This window comes from Megalops cyprinoides, chromosome 5, assembly GCF_013368585.1.
Source record: "Megalops cyprinoides isolate fMegCyp1 chromosome 5, fMegCyp1.pri, whole genome shotgun sequence".
NCBI lineage: Eukaryota > Metazoa > Chordata > Actinopteri > Elopiformes > Megalopidae > Megalops > Megalops cyprinoides.
This window is the reverse complement of record NC_050587.1, coordinates 4,493-18,587: the sequence shown is the minus strand read 5'-3', so window position 1 is coordinate 18,587 and position 14,095 is coordinate 4,493.

Sequence of the window (14,095 nt, the reverse complement as noted above, 5' to 3'; positions counted from 1 at the left end):
TGACAAAGTTCCGCACGAGAGACTCATATTGAAAATGACATCTGCAGGAATTACAGGAGCTATCACTGAGTGGGTTCGAAGTTGGTTGTCTAATAGAAAGCAGACTGTAACTGTGGGAGGAATTGTATCAGAGCAGGGTCCTGTACGAAGTGGAGTCCCGCAGGTATCGGTGTTGGGGCCTTTGCTATTTCTTATATACTTAAATGATCTTGATGCAGAGGTTAGTAGTAAAATAGTAAAATTTGCAGATGACACAAAACTAGGGGGTCTAGCCAACAGTATAGCATCAACTAAGGTAATACAGGAAGACCTAAACAGCATCCAAAAGTGGGCAGATACCTGGCAGATGACATTCAATTTAGATAAATGTAAAGTCTTGCATGTGGGAAATAAGAACTTTAGACGAGACTACTTCATGGGTGGGAAAAAAACTAGAATGTGCTCAATTTGAAAAGGACTTGGGAGTAATGGTTGACCCAAGCTTAACAGGATCTAGGCAGTGTGCTGTAGCAGTAAAAAAGGCCAACAGGATGCTGGGATATATAGCCAAAAGTATTGAGTATAAATCTAAAGAGTTTATATTGAAATTATACAATGCCTTAGTCAGACCGTACCTGGAATACTGTGTGCAGTTCTGGGCACTGCACTATAAAAAAGATATCGAAGCTCTAGAAAAGGTTCAAAGAAGGGCAATTAAATTAGTTCCTGGCATGAAATATAAAAGCTATGAGGAAAGACTCAAGTTACTTAACCTATTTAGACTAACCGAGAGGAGGCTTAGGGGTGATTTAATTGAGGTATTTAAATTTATAAAAGGAATCAATAAGGTTAACTATAATAGATTCTTTAGGTGGAAATGATGGTTTAAAGGATTTAATATGATTGGGCATATAACTAACAGATATCCAGCTAACTGTTGCTATAAGGGATATATTTATTAAATGGGAGAGTCGCATCATTAATGTCATGTTCGAGTTCCGTGCTCGGGCACGGTTAGCGATCACACTGATGCGTACCGTACCCGAGTCCAACTGAACCGTGCCCGAGCCCAACTCCTCAAGCGGGCCCGGGCATGGCTCAGTGTACCGTGCCGGGGCATGGTACGGAGCGATCACACTAGTCAAACGAACTGGACTTTGGGGGTCAAACGTGCTTGGGCACGGTACAGATTGAGTAATGTGAGTCCTAAGTCTAACTAGTTAGCTGTTTAAAAATCAGCATCTACAGTAACAAAGAGTGTAAAGAGGGCACCTCTCACTACTATTTCCGCCACTACTGCAGACGACAAAATGACTTTTGTGCCAAAAAAGAAGAAATCTGTGGGTTTGATCCGATTTCTTCAAAATGAGAAAGAAGCTGTGGAATATGAATGGGTGTTGTCTGATGGTCGTGTTGGCGAATATGTTTTTGACAAAGTTGCACGTTGTGTGAAACTGTACACCGATGAATCTGGGGATACATTTACAGAGGACATATAGCACGTTTCACTGTTAGCTGTAGAGGATAACATCCAAAAACCAGACACAATGGTAATGTTTGAATGATGTTTTCATTTGCCATACGCCTGATGATATCGATACTTTCAATAACACACTACGTGCTCTATAAAACGGTGCTGGTCACACTGACACATAATCTAATCATGGTTTAAACAACGGGGATGTAGAAAGATTGGTAAGAGAGGGTGGTGTGGTTGGTGATCATACGGTGGTGATGAGGCCCCCGATTTAATAGTGTGGTTTTACACAGGTCGCTTAATTTCAGGGGAACCCCCGACACAGGCTGCATACACAGTGTTTGTACACGATACGCTGGGTGACATAGTCAAGTTTTCAAAACTGTTAGCTGGCGAAAACGGTGTTTTAAATATTACCTTGAGAGGGCCTAGCCTAACGTCAGATGTTAATGTGATGTTGTGTGGTTACGGAGTTGAGCATTTCTTGGATGCTATTGAAAGAGTTTTGCAGAGTAACACACAAATCATGGTTGATGACCATTTGGAACTGACAGTCTGTATAACACGGGGTAAGAACGTGGTGCGTATAGAAAGTTGCGTGACCTGGCTCATAATGAAGTGATTAGTAAGAACAGAATGAATTTGTTTTGTCCTTCTAACATTTCAAACAACCTATGTTTCACAATTTGTCTTGTGCATTATCTGAACCCGCAAGCAACCCCCAATACATTAGAGAAGATCGCAACAGACATACATACAGGCGTCGGTTTCACAGTTCAGCAGAAAATAGGGTTTAAAGATGTTTCAAAGTTTGAGTGCAATCAAGATTGTTGTATTCTGTAGGTCTGGTACAAGCATGGGTCACAAGTACCAAACAAGCGACACACCGCACAACAAGATGGTGTTTCTGCACCTCCATGACAATCATTACTACATGATACAATATCTTGTCAGTTTTGCTATGGTGGATTTAGTAATCGCAGAGACCATAGTAGTAAGTTCAGCTGTGACGTGTGCAACGACTCTGAATGTTACAAGAAGCCAAGGATGTTGAAATATTGCAATGATTGTTCAAGGTACTGCAAATCTGAGTTTTGTTTTGAGAAACACAAGCAGCCGATTTCCCTGGGTGAGGCGGGTGTGGTAGCGGCACCATGCGAAGTTACAAAGTATTGTAAGAAATGTTAGTGTGAAAGAAACAAAGGGTCACAAATGTGTTATGGGGCGTTGTGTTCATTGCGGCGAGAATTTGTCACCAGACGCTGAACATGATTGCTACATTCAACCCATCACGTTGAAAAAAACAGATGACAAGTACATTTTCTTTGACTTTGACACTCGGTTTGAGAATGGTAAACATAGTGCCAACTTTGTCTGCACCATCACAATTAAGGGTGAGGTGTTTACAGCTGAAGGGGATGACTGTGTTGAAAAGCCTTTGAACAAGTTTAGATGTTCCAAGTATGCAGGGTACTACAGCAGCGGTACTCACAGTCCAACATCCAACACTAGACTCCCCACATGAGACTAGACAGACAGACATATACCAGGTGACCAGCACCATTCACATAAAGGGGGGAACATAAGACAATCAATCAACACAAACAACAACATGACAAACCCTGATGCAGCATCATAACACCCTACAACATTTAAACAGCAGATTTTAGTAAAAATACAATTCAACCAAATGACACATGAAAGGATTAAAACGGAGGCGGCTTGATCAGGGCCATCTCTGTCACCCCCCATGGCCACGAGCAGGGTAAATTGGGCCAATCGTGGCCAGAACGAAATAAACGCTACCCTGTTTCCCCACGGCACCCTTTTGCCATCGGAGAGACATTTGCCAACACCAAGGAGCAGCATTCAACACGGTATGACTATGCTACGCTGTTCTTTTTTTTATGCAGTCAAGTTTGCGCGCCTACTTCAGCACAATAAAGATGTTTTAGAGCATAATCACAAGATTGTCTAGCGTTTTCATTTATCCTTGTAAAATGTCCATTTCGTGGGCAACAACATTAAGTACATCAATAGCAGCATCACGTTTATTTGAGCTTGATGGCTCTTGTCGGCGTCTGTCAGTGTGTGTGTGTTTGTAAGTGTAGTGGAGTTCACACAAAGGCAACTCGTGCCCAAGGAAGGCAGTGGACACGTGCGGTCTCTCCATGACCGTCACAGTGACAATTCGTTTGTTGTCGTTCGTCATGTCACTCCTTCTCCCGTTACTGAAAAGTTGTCCCATGATGAACATGTCCTTTTCCGACTGTGACAACACGCTGATCATACTGCGTAGTTCATTTCAGTCATAAATCCAGTATTGTTTAAATTACATTTTTTATAAAAATGGCTTTGTGTTGCAAATTGACACCACAGCGAATGTGAGAGGGTGATCATGAACTGCATGACTGTATTAAAAGACGGAAGCATACGATATGCCAGCGCTTGTTTTAATAATGCAACATAATAGGAAATTGACGACGTTTTCTCCCCTGTCCGTTCTCGGAGGACCAACTTGCCTTGATATTTATTGTTTTTTTTCCATATTTACAGATAACTTTCAGTTTCAAAAAGAAGGTGGATGATAGATAAGCACTTTAGGAATTTGAATCCACCACTATCTCATTTTTCACGAAAAATGTTTTTTGACCATTTTTGCGGTCTCCTGTAAAGTTGACGCGGCCGTGATGTGGAGGGTTTACTCGCGTCGGGTCACAAATCTGACCACAACTAAGTGATGCATTTACAGTGGAATGCCAGAAATGTGATCTGGAAGACTCCCAGGACCTAGAAAAGTGTTCTCAAGCGTTATCCACCACTCAGCAATGATTGTTCAACAGAAGGCCAGTATTGCGATCTAGACAACTGCCAGAGTCCAAACAATGATTCCCAGAGTTGACCACCACTCAGAAGTGAGCTTCATGTAAAATGCTTGAAACGCTATGTGGAAGACTCCAAAGTACAAAAAAAGTGATCTAAGGAAGGCAACCACTCAATTTTGAGTTTGCAGTGGAAGGCCAAAAATGCGATCTGGAAGACTCCCAGGCTGCAAAAAAGCAAAACCTAAGATTGACCACAACACAGTGATGACTTTCTGTGGAATGCCAGAAACTATGGTAGGACAAACCCCTTCCAGTCTAATCTATAAAAAATAACTGTCCTTTCTTGACCTGCTCTGCCTTGGCTGTATTCCATAAAGAATCCCTGTTTTCAACCCCCCTTTTTTAGAATCCAACTCTTTTATCTTACACTCAGGGTCCATCCTCTGAGCAGCGCTCGGAAAGTATCCAACTCTCACTAACAGGCCCACAACAGACCTAACTTGGTATACAGGTATCTCACAGCTGCATACCCTCCCCAGTCTCCTGTACTCTCTTAACCCTTCTTTCTAGTTTCTGCTCACAGGCATACAAACTATAATAGGCTACATTACTACATTACTAAGTTGTTTAATTAATAGAGTAAATGGCTGATATATCAATAACTTCAGTTAATATATCAATAACTGCAGTTAAAATTAAAAAGTAACATCTATTGGCAATGCTTATGATGTTTGCTGGCAATAATTTATCTCCACCAAGTAACAAGCTTAATCGTACCACATCAAGCTCCGCTTTTCTCTGGTGGAGTGAAAGTGCTTACAATTTCCACATGGGGTATACACTTAAATAGAAATTTTCCACGCTATCTAGAACACTCCCCAGAGTCTAACAAAGTGATTTCCAGGGAAGACAACCACTCAATTTTGAGTTGGGGAGGCCAGAAATGGCCTCCCAGGACCTAGAAAAGTGTCCTCAAGTGTTATCCACCACTCAGCAATGATTGTTCAGTGGAAAGCCAGATATGCGATCTGGAAGACTACCAGAGTCCGTAAAAGTGCTTCCCAGGGATGACACCACTCAATATTGAGTTTACAGTGGAAGGCCAGAAACATGATCTGGAGACTCCCAGAATCCAAAAAAGTAAATCCTAATTTTGACCACAACTCAGTGATGCATTTTCAGTGGAAAGCCAGAAATGCACTCTGGAGATTCGCAGGTTAGAAAACAACTCAGTGATGAGTTTGCAGTGGATGGTCAATAATTCAAACTGAAACACTCCCAGAGTCCAAATAGGCAGTTCTCAGGGTTGACCACAGCTCAGCAATGAGATTCCAGTAGAATGCTAGAAATGCAATCTGGAACACTCCTTGAGTCCATCAAAGCAAATCCCAGGTTTTACCACAACTCAGCAATGAATTTTCAGTAGAAAGCCAGAAACACTATTTGGAACCCTTAAAGGGTCCAAAATACTGTTTCGGAAGGAAGAAAACCACGCAATTTTGAGTTCAGAGTGGAAGTCCTGAAACATGATCTGGAAGACTCCAAACTCCAAAACACTGATTCGCAGGATTGAAAACAACTCAGTGATTAGTTTGTAGTGGACGGCCAAAAACTCAATCTGAAAGACTCCCGGAGCCAAACAGGAGTTTCTCAGGGTTGACTATAACATAGCAGTAAGTTTCCAGTAAACTGACAGAAACACTATTTGCAAGACTCTCAGGGCCCAAAAACGTGATTCACAGGTTTGAACACCAATCAGCATTCAGTTTCCAGTTGACTGCCAGAAACACTATTTGCAACACTCTCAGGGCTCAAAGATGCGATTCCCAGGTTTGAACACCACTGAGCATTCAATTTCAAAGAGATTGCCAGAAACAGTATTTGGAGACTCTCAGAGCCCAAAAATGTGGTTCCCAGCTTTGAACACCATTAAGCATTCACCTTCCAGTAGACTGCCAGAAACGCTGTTTGCAACACTCTCAGAGCCCAAAAACACGATTGCCAGGTTTGAACACCACTCAGCATTCACTTTCCAGTAGACTGCCAGAAAAACTATTTGCAACACTCTCAGGGCCCAAAAACAAGATTCCCAAATTTTCAAAACCACTCAGCATTCAATTTCAAGGATTATGTCAGAAACGCTGATTGCAACACTCTCAGGGCCCAAAAACATGATTCCCAGGTTTGAACACCACTTAGCATTCACTTTCCAGTAGACTTCCATAAAGATCATTTCCAACAATCTCCGGAACAAAAAATGCGATTTTCAGCTTTGAACCCGACTCAGCATTCAATTTCAAGGAGAATGCCAGAAACACCAATTTCAACACTCTCAGGGCCAAAACATGCGATTTTGAGCTTTGAATCGCACTCAGAATTCAATATCAAGAAGAATGCCATAGACACCATTATCAACACGCTCGAGTCCAAAAAATGCGAACACTTTCAGAGCGCAAAAACTCGATTCCCAGGTTTTAACATCACTAAGCATTCAAGTTAAAGGAGAATGCCTGAAAGGGTTTTTGGAGTCACTCCGAGCCCAAAAACTCTGTTCCCAGCTGTGAACAACACTCAGCATTCAGATTTCAGTAGACTATCAGAAACACAATTTTCAACACTCTCCAAGCCCAAAAACTCTGATCCCAGCTTTGAACAACACTCAGCATTCACTTTCCAGAAGTGCATCAGAAACGTTGTTTTCAACACTTTCAGGGCGCAAAAACGCCATTCCCACGTTTTCAACATTGCTCAGCATTCCATTTAAAGGAGAATTCCTGAAAAGGTTTTTGGAGTCATTCAGAGCCCAAAAACTCTGTTCTCAGCTTTGAACAACACTCAGCATTCAGATTTCAGTAGACTATCAGAAACACAATTTTCAACACTCTCCAAGCCCAAAAACTCTGTTCCCAGCTTTGAACAACACTCAGCATTCACTTTCCAGAAGTGCATCAGAAAAGCTGTTTTCAACACTTTCAGAGCGCAAAAACGCGATTCCTGGATTTTAACATCATTCACCATGCAGTTTCAACGATATTGCCAGAAACGCTGTTTTCGACACTTTCAGAGCGCAAAAAAGCGATTCCCACGTTTCAACATCGCTCAGCATTCAATTTAAAGGAGAATGCCTGAAAAGGTTTTTGGAGACATTCAGAGCCCAAAAACTGTTTTCACAGCTTTGAACAACACTCAGCATTCAGATTTCAGTAGAATATCAGAAACACAATTTTCAACACTCTCCAAGCCCAAAAACTCTGATCCCAGCTTTGAACAACACTCAGCATTCACTTTCCAGAAGTGCATCAGAAACGTTGTTTTCAACACTTTCAGAGCGCAAAAACGCCATTCCCACGTTTTCAACATCGCTCAGCATTCCATTTAAAGGAGAATGCCTGAAAAGGTTTTTGGAGTCATTCAGAGCCCAAAAACTCTGTTCTCAGCTTTGAACAACACTCAGCATTCAGATTTCAGTAGAATATCAGAAACACAATTTTCAACACTCTCCAAGCCCAAAAACTCTGATCGCAGCTTTGAACAACACTCAGCATTCACTTTCCAGAAGTGCATCAGAAACGTTGTTTTCAACACTTTCAGAGCGCAAAAACGCGATTCCTGGATTTTAACATCATTCAGCATGCAGTTTCAACGATATTGCCAGTAACGCTGTTTGCAACACTTTCAGCGCGTTAAAACACGATTGCCCGATTTTAACATCATTCAACGTGCAGTTTCAACGATATTGACAGAAACGCTGTTAACAACACTTTTAGCGCACAAAAACTCGATTCCCGGTTTTTAACATCATTCAACGTGCAGTTTCAACGATATTGCCAGAAACGCTGTTTACAACACTTTCAGAGCGCAAAAACGCGATTCCTGGATTTTTACATCATTCACCATGCAGTTTCAACGATATTGCCAGTAACGCTGTTTGCAACACTTTCAGCGAGTTAAAACTCGATTGCTGGGTTTTAACATCATTCAACGTGCAGTTTCAACAATATTGACAGAAACGCTGTTAACAACAGTTTTAGCGCACAAAAACTCGATTCCCGGTTTTTAACATCATTCAACGTGGAGTTTCAACGATATTGCCAGAAACGCTGTTTACAACACTTTCAGAGCGCAAAAACGCGATTCCTGGATTTTTACATCATTCACCATGAAGTTTCAACGATATTGACAGAAACGCTGTTTTCAACACTTTCAGAGCGCAAAAAAGCGATTCCCACGTTTCAACATCGCTCAGCATTCAATTTAAAGGAGAATGCCTGAAAAGGTTTTTGGAGTCATTCAGAACCCAAAAACTGTTTTCTCAGCTTTGAACAACACTCAGCATTCAGATTTCAGTAGACTATCAGAAACACAATTTTCACACTCTCCAAGCCCAAAAACTCTGTTCCCATCTTTGAACAACAGAGAGCATTCATTTTCCAGAAGTGCATCAGAAACGCTGTTTTCGACACTTTCACAACGCAAAAACGCGATTCCCGGGTTTTAACATCATTCAACGTGCAGTTTCAACGATATTGCCAGAAACGCTGTTTTCAACACTTTCAGAGCGCAAAAACGCCATTCCTGGGTTTTAACATCATTCAACGTGAAGTTTCAACGATATTGCCAGAAACGCTGTTTTCAACACTTTCAGAGCGCAAAAACGCGATTTCCACGTTTTCAACATCGCTCAGCATTCAATTTAAAGGAGAATGCCTGGAAAGGTTTTTGGAGTCACTCAGAGCCCAAAAACTCTGTTCTCAGCTTTGAACAATACTCAGCATTCAGATTTCAGTAGACTGTCAGAAACACAATTTTCACACTCTCCAAGCCCAAAAACTCTGTTCCCAGCTTTGAACAACACACAGCACTCATTTTCCAGAAATGCATCAGAAACGCTGTTTTCGACACTTTCAGAGCGCAAAAACGCGATTCCTGGGTTTTAACATCATTCAACGTGCAGTTTAATCTATATTGCCAGAAACACGGTTTTCAACACTTTCAGAGCGCAAAAACACGATTCCCACGTTTTCAACATCGCTCAGCATTCAATTTAAAGGAGAATGCCTGGAAAGGTTTTTGGAGTCACTCAGAGCCCAAAAACTCTGTTCTCAGCTTTGAACAATAGTCAGCATTCAGATTTCAGTAGACTGTCAGAAACACAATTTTCACCCTCTCCAAGCCCAAAAACTCTGTTCCCAGCTTTGAACAACACACAGCATTCATTTTCTAGAAGTGCATCAGAAACGCCGTTTTCGACACTTTCACAACGCAAAAACGCGATTCCCGGGTTTTAACATCATTCAGCGTGCAGTTTCAATGATATTGCGAGAATCCCTGTTTTCGACACTTTCAGAGCGCAAAAACGCGATTCCTGGGTTTTAACATCATTCAACGTGCAGTTTCATCTATATTGCCAGAAACACGGTTTTCAACACTTTCAGAGCGCAAAAACACGATTCCCACGTTTTCAACATCGCTCAGCATTCAATTTAAAGGAGAATGCCTGGAAAGGTTTTTGGAGTCACTCAGAGCCCAAAAACTAAGTTCTCAGCTTTGAACAATACTCAGCATTCAGATTTCAGTAGACTGTCAGAAACACAATTTTCACCCTCTCCAAGCCCAAAAACTCTGTTCCCAGCTTTGAACAACACACAGCACTCATTTTCCAGAAGTGCATCAGAAAAGCTGTTTTCAACACTTTCAGAGCGCCAAAACGCGATTCCTGGGTTTTACATCATTCAACGTGCAGTTTCAACTATATTGCCAGAAACACGGTTTTCAACACTTTCAGAGCGCAAAAACACGATTCCCACGTTTTCAACATCGCTCAGCATTCAATTTAAAGGAGAATGCCTGGAAAGGTTTTTGGAGTCACTCAGAGCCCAAAAACTCTGTTCTCAGCTTTGAACAACACTCAGCATTCAGATTTCAGTAGACTGTCAGAAACACAATTTTCACACTCTCCAAGCCCAAAAACTCCGTTCCCAGCTTTGAACAACACACAGCACTCATTTTCCAGAAATGCATCAGAAACGCTGTTTTCGACACTTTCAGAGCGCAAAAACGCGATTCCTGGGTTTTAACATCATTCAACGTGCAGTTTAATCTATATTGCCAGAAACACGGTTTTCAACACTTTCAGAGCGCAAAAACACGATTCCCACGTTTTCAACATCGCTCAGCATTCAATTTAAAGGAGAATGCCTGGAAAGGTTTTTGGAGTCACTCAGAGCCCAAAAACTCTGTTCTCAGCTTTGAACAATAGTCAGCATTCAGATTTCAGTAGACTGTCAGAAACACAATTTTCACCCTCTCCAAGCCCAAAAACTCTGTTCCCAGCTTTGAACAACACACAGCATTCATTTTCTAGAAGTGCATCAGAAACGCCGTTTTCGACACTTTCACAACGCAAAAACGCGATTCCCGGGTTTTAACATCATTCAGCGTGCAGTTTCAATGATATTGCGAGAATCCCTGTTTTCGACACTTTCAGAGCGCAAAAACGCGATTCCTGGGTTTTAACATCATTCAACGTGCAGTTTCATCTATATTGCCAGAAACACGGTTTTCAACACTTTCAGAGCGCAAAAACACGATTCCCACGTTTTCAACATCGCTCAGCATTCAATTTAAAGGAGAATGCCTGGAAAGGTTTTTGGAGTCACTCAGAGCCCAAAAACTATGTTCTCAGCTTTGAACAATACTCAGCATTCAGATTTCAGTAGACTGTCAGAAACACAATTTTCACCCTCTCCAAGAAAAAAAACTCTGTTCCCAGCTTTGAACAACACACAGCACTCATTTTCCAGAAGTGCATCAGAAAAGCTGTTTTCAACACTTTCAGAGCGCCAAAACGCGATTCCTGGGTTTTACATCATTCAACGTGCAGTTTCAACTATATTGCCAGAAACACGGTTTTCAACACTTTCAGAGCGCAAAAACACGATTCCCACGTTTTCAACATCGCTCAGCATTCAATTTAAAGGAGAATGCCTGGAAAGGTTTTTGGAGTCACTCAGAGCCCAAAAACTCTGTTCTCAGCTTTGAACAATACTCAGCATTCAGATTTCAGTAGACTGTCAGAAACACAATTTTCACCCTCTCCAAGCCCAAAAACTCTGTTCCCAGCTTTGAACAACACACAGCATTCATTTTCCAGAAGTGCATCAGAAACGCCGTTTTCTACACTTTCACAACGCAAAAACGCGATTCCCGGGTTTTAACATCATTCAGCGTGCAGTTTCAATGATATTGCGAGAAACCCTGTTTTCGACACTTTCAGAGCGCAAAAACGCGATTCCTGGATTTTAACATCATTCAACGTGCAGTTTCATCTATAATGCCAGAAACACGGTTTTCAACACTTTCAGAGCGCAGAAACACGATTCCCACGTTTTCAACATCGCTCAGCATTCAATTTAAAGGAGAATGCCTGGAAAGGTTTTTGGAGTCACTCAGAGCCCAAAAACTCTGTTCTCAGCTTTGAACAACACTCAGCATTCAGATTTCAGTAGAATGCCAGAAACACAATTTTCACACTCTCCAAGCCCAAAAACTCTGTTCCCAGCTTTGAACAACACACAGCATTCATTTTCCAGAAGTGCATCAGAAACGCTGTTTTCGACACTTTCAGAGCGCAAAAACGCGATTCCTGGGTTTTAACATCATTCAGCGTGCAGTTTCAATGATATTGCCAGAAACCCTTTTTTCGACACTTTCAGAGCGCAAAAACACGATTCCTGGGTTTTAACATCATTCAACGTGCAGTTTCATCTATATTGCCAGACACACGGTTTTCAACACTTTCAGAGCGCAGAAACACGATTCCCACGTTTTCAACATCGCTCAGCATTCAATTTAAAGGAGAATGCCTGGAAAGGTTTTTGGTGTCACTCAGAGCCCAAAAACTCTGTTCTCAGCTTTGAACAACACTCAGCATTCAGATTTCAGTAGACTGCCAGAAACACAATTTTCACACTCTCCAAGCCCAAAAACTCTTTTCCCAGCTTTGAACAACACACAGCATTCATTTTAAAGAAGTGCATCGGAAACGCCGTTTTCGACACTTTCACAACGCAAAAAAGCGATTCCCGGGTTTTAACATCATTCAGCGTGCAGTTTCAATGATATTGCGAGAAACCCTGTTTTCGACACTTTCAGAGCACAAAAACGCGATTCCTGGGTTTTAACATCATTCAACGTGCAGTTTCAACTATATTGCCAGAAACACGGTTTTCAACACTTTCAGAGCGCAAAAACACGATTCCCACGTTTTCAACATCGCTCAGCATTCAATTTAAAGGAGAATGCCTGGAAAGGTTTTTGGAGTCACTCAGAGCCCAAAAACTCTGTTCTCAGCTTTGAACAATACTCAGCATTCAGATTTCAGTAGACTGTCAGAAACACAATTTTCACACTCTCCAAGCCCAAAAACTCTGTTCCCAGCTTTGAACAACACACAGCATTCATTTTCCAGAAGTGCATCAGAAACGCCGTTTTCTACACTTTCACAACGTAAAAACGCGATTCCCGGGTTTTAACATCATTCAGCGTGCAGTTTCAATGATATTGCGAGAAACCCTGTTTTCGACACTTTCAGAGCGCAAAAACGCGATTCCTGGGTTTTAACATCATTCAACGTGCAGTTTCATCTATATTGCCAGAAACACGGTTTTCAACACTTTCAGAGCGCAGAAACACGATTCCCACGTTTTCAACATCGCTCAGCATTCAATTTAAAGGAGAATGCCTGGAAAGGTTTTTGGAGTCACTCAGAGCCCAAAAACTCTGTTCTCAGCTTTGAACAATACTCAGCATTCAGATTTCAGTAGACTGTCAGAAACACAATTTTCACCCTCTCCAAGCCCAAAAACTCTGTTCCCAGCTTTGAACAACACACAGCACTCATTTTCCAGAAGTGCATCAGAAAAGCTGTTTTCAACACTTTCAGAGCGCCAAAACGCGATTCCTGGGTTTTACATCATTCAACGTGCAGTTTCAACTATATTGCCAGAAACACGGTTTTCAACACTTTCAGAGCGCAAAAACACGATTCCCACGTTTTCAACATCGCTCAGCATTCAATTTAAGGAGAATGCCTGGAAAGGTTTTTGGAGTCACTCAGAGCCCAAAAACTCTGTTCTCAGCTTTGAACAACACTCAGCATTCAGATTTCAGTAGACTGTCAGAAACACAATTTTCACACTCTCCAAGCCCAAAAACTCTGTTCCCAGCTTTGAACAACACACAGCATTCATTTTCCAGAAGTGCATCAGAAACGCCGTTTTCTACACTTTCACAACGCAAAAACGCGATTCCCGGGTTTTAACATCATTCAGCGTGCAGTTTCAATGATATTGCGAGAAACCCTGTTTTCGACACTTTCAGAGCGCAAAAACGCGATTCCTGGGTTTTAACATCATTCAACGTGCAGTTTCAACTATATTGCCAGAAACACGGTTTTCAACACTTTCAGAGCGCAAAAACACGATTCCCACGTTTTCAACATCGCTCAGCATTCAATTTAAAGGAGAATGCCTGGAAAGGTTTTTGGAGTCACTCAGAGCCCAAAAACTCTGTTCTCAGCTTTGAACAACACTCAGCATTCAGATTTCAGTAGACTGTCAGAAACACAATTTTCACACTCTCCAAGCCCAAAAACTCTGTTCCCAGCTTTGAACAACACACAGCATTCATTTTCCAGAAGTGCATCAGAAACGCCGTTTTCTACACTTTCACAACGCAAAAACGCGATTCCCGGGTTTTAACATCATTCAGCGTGCAGTTTCAATGATATTGCGAGAAACCCTGTTTTCGACAC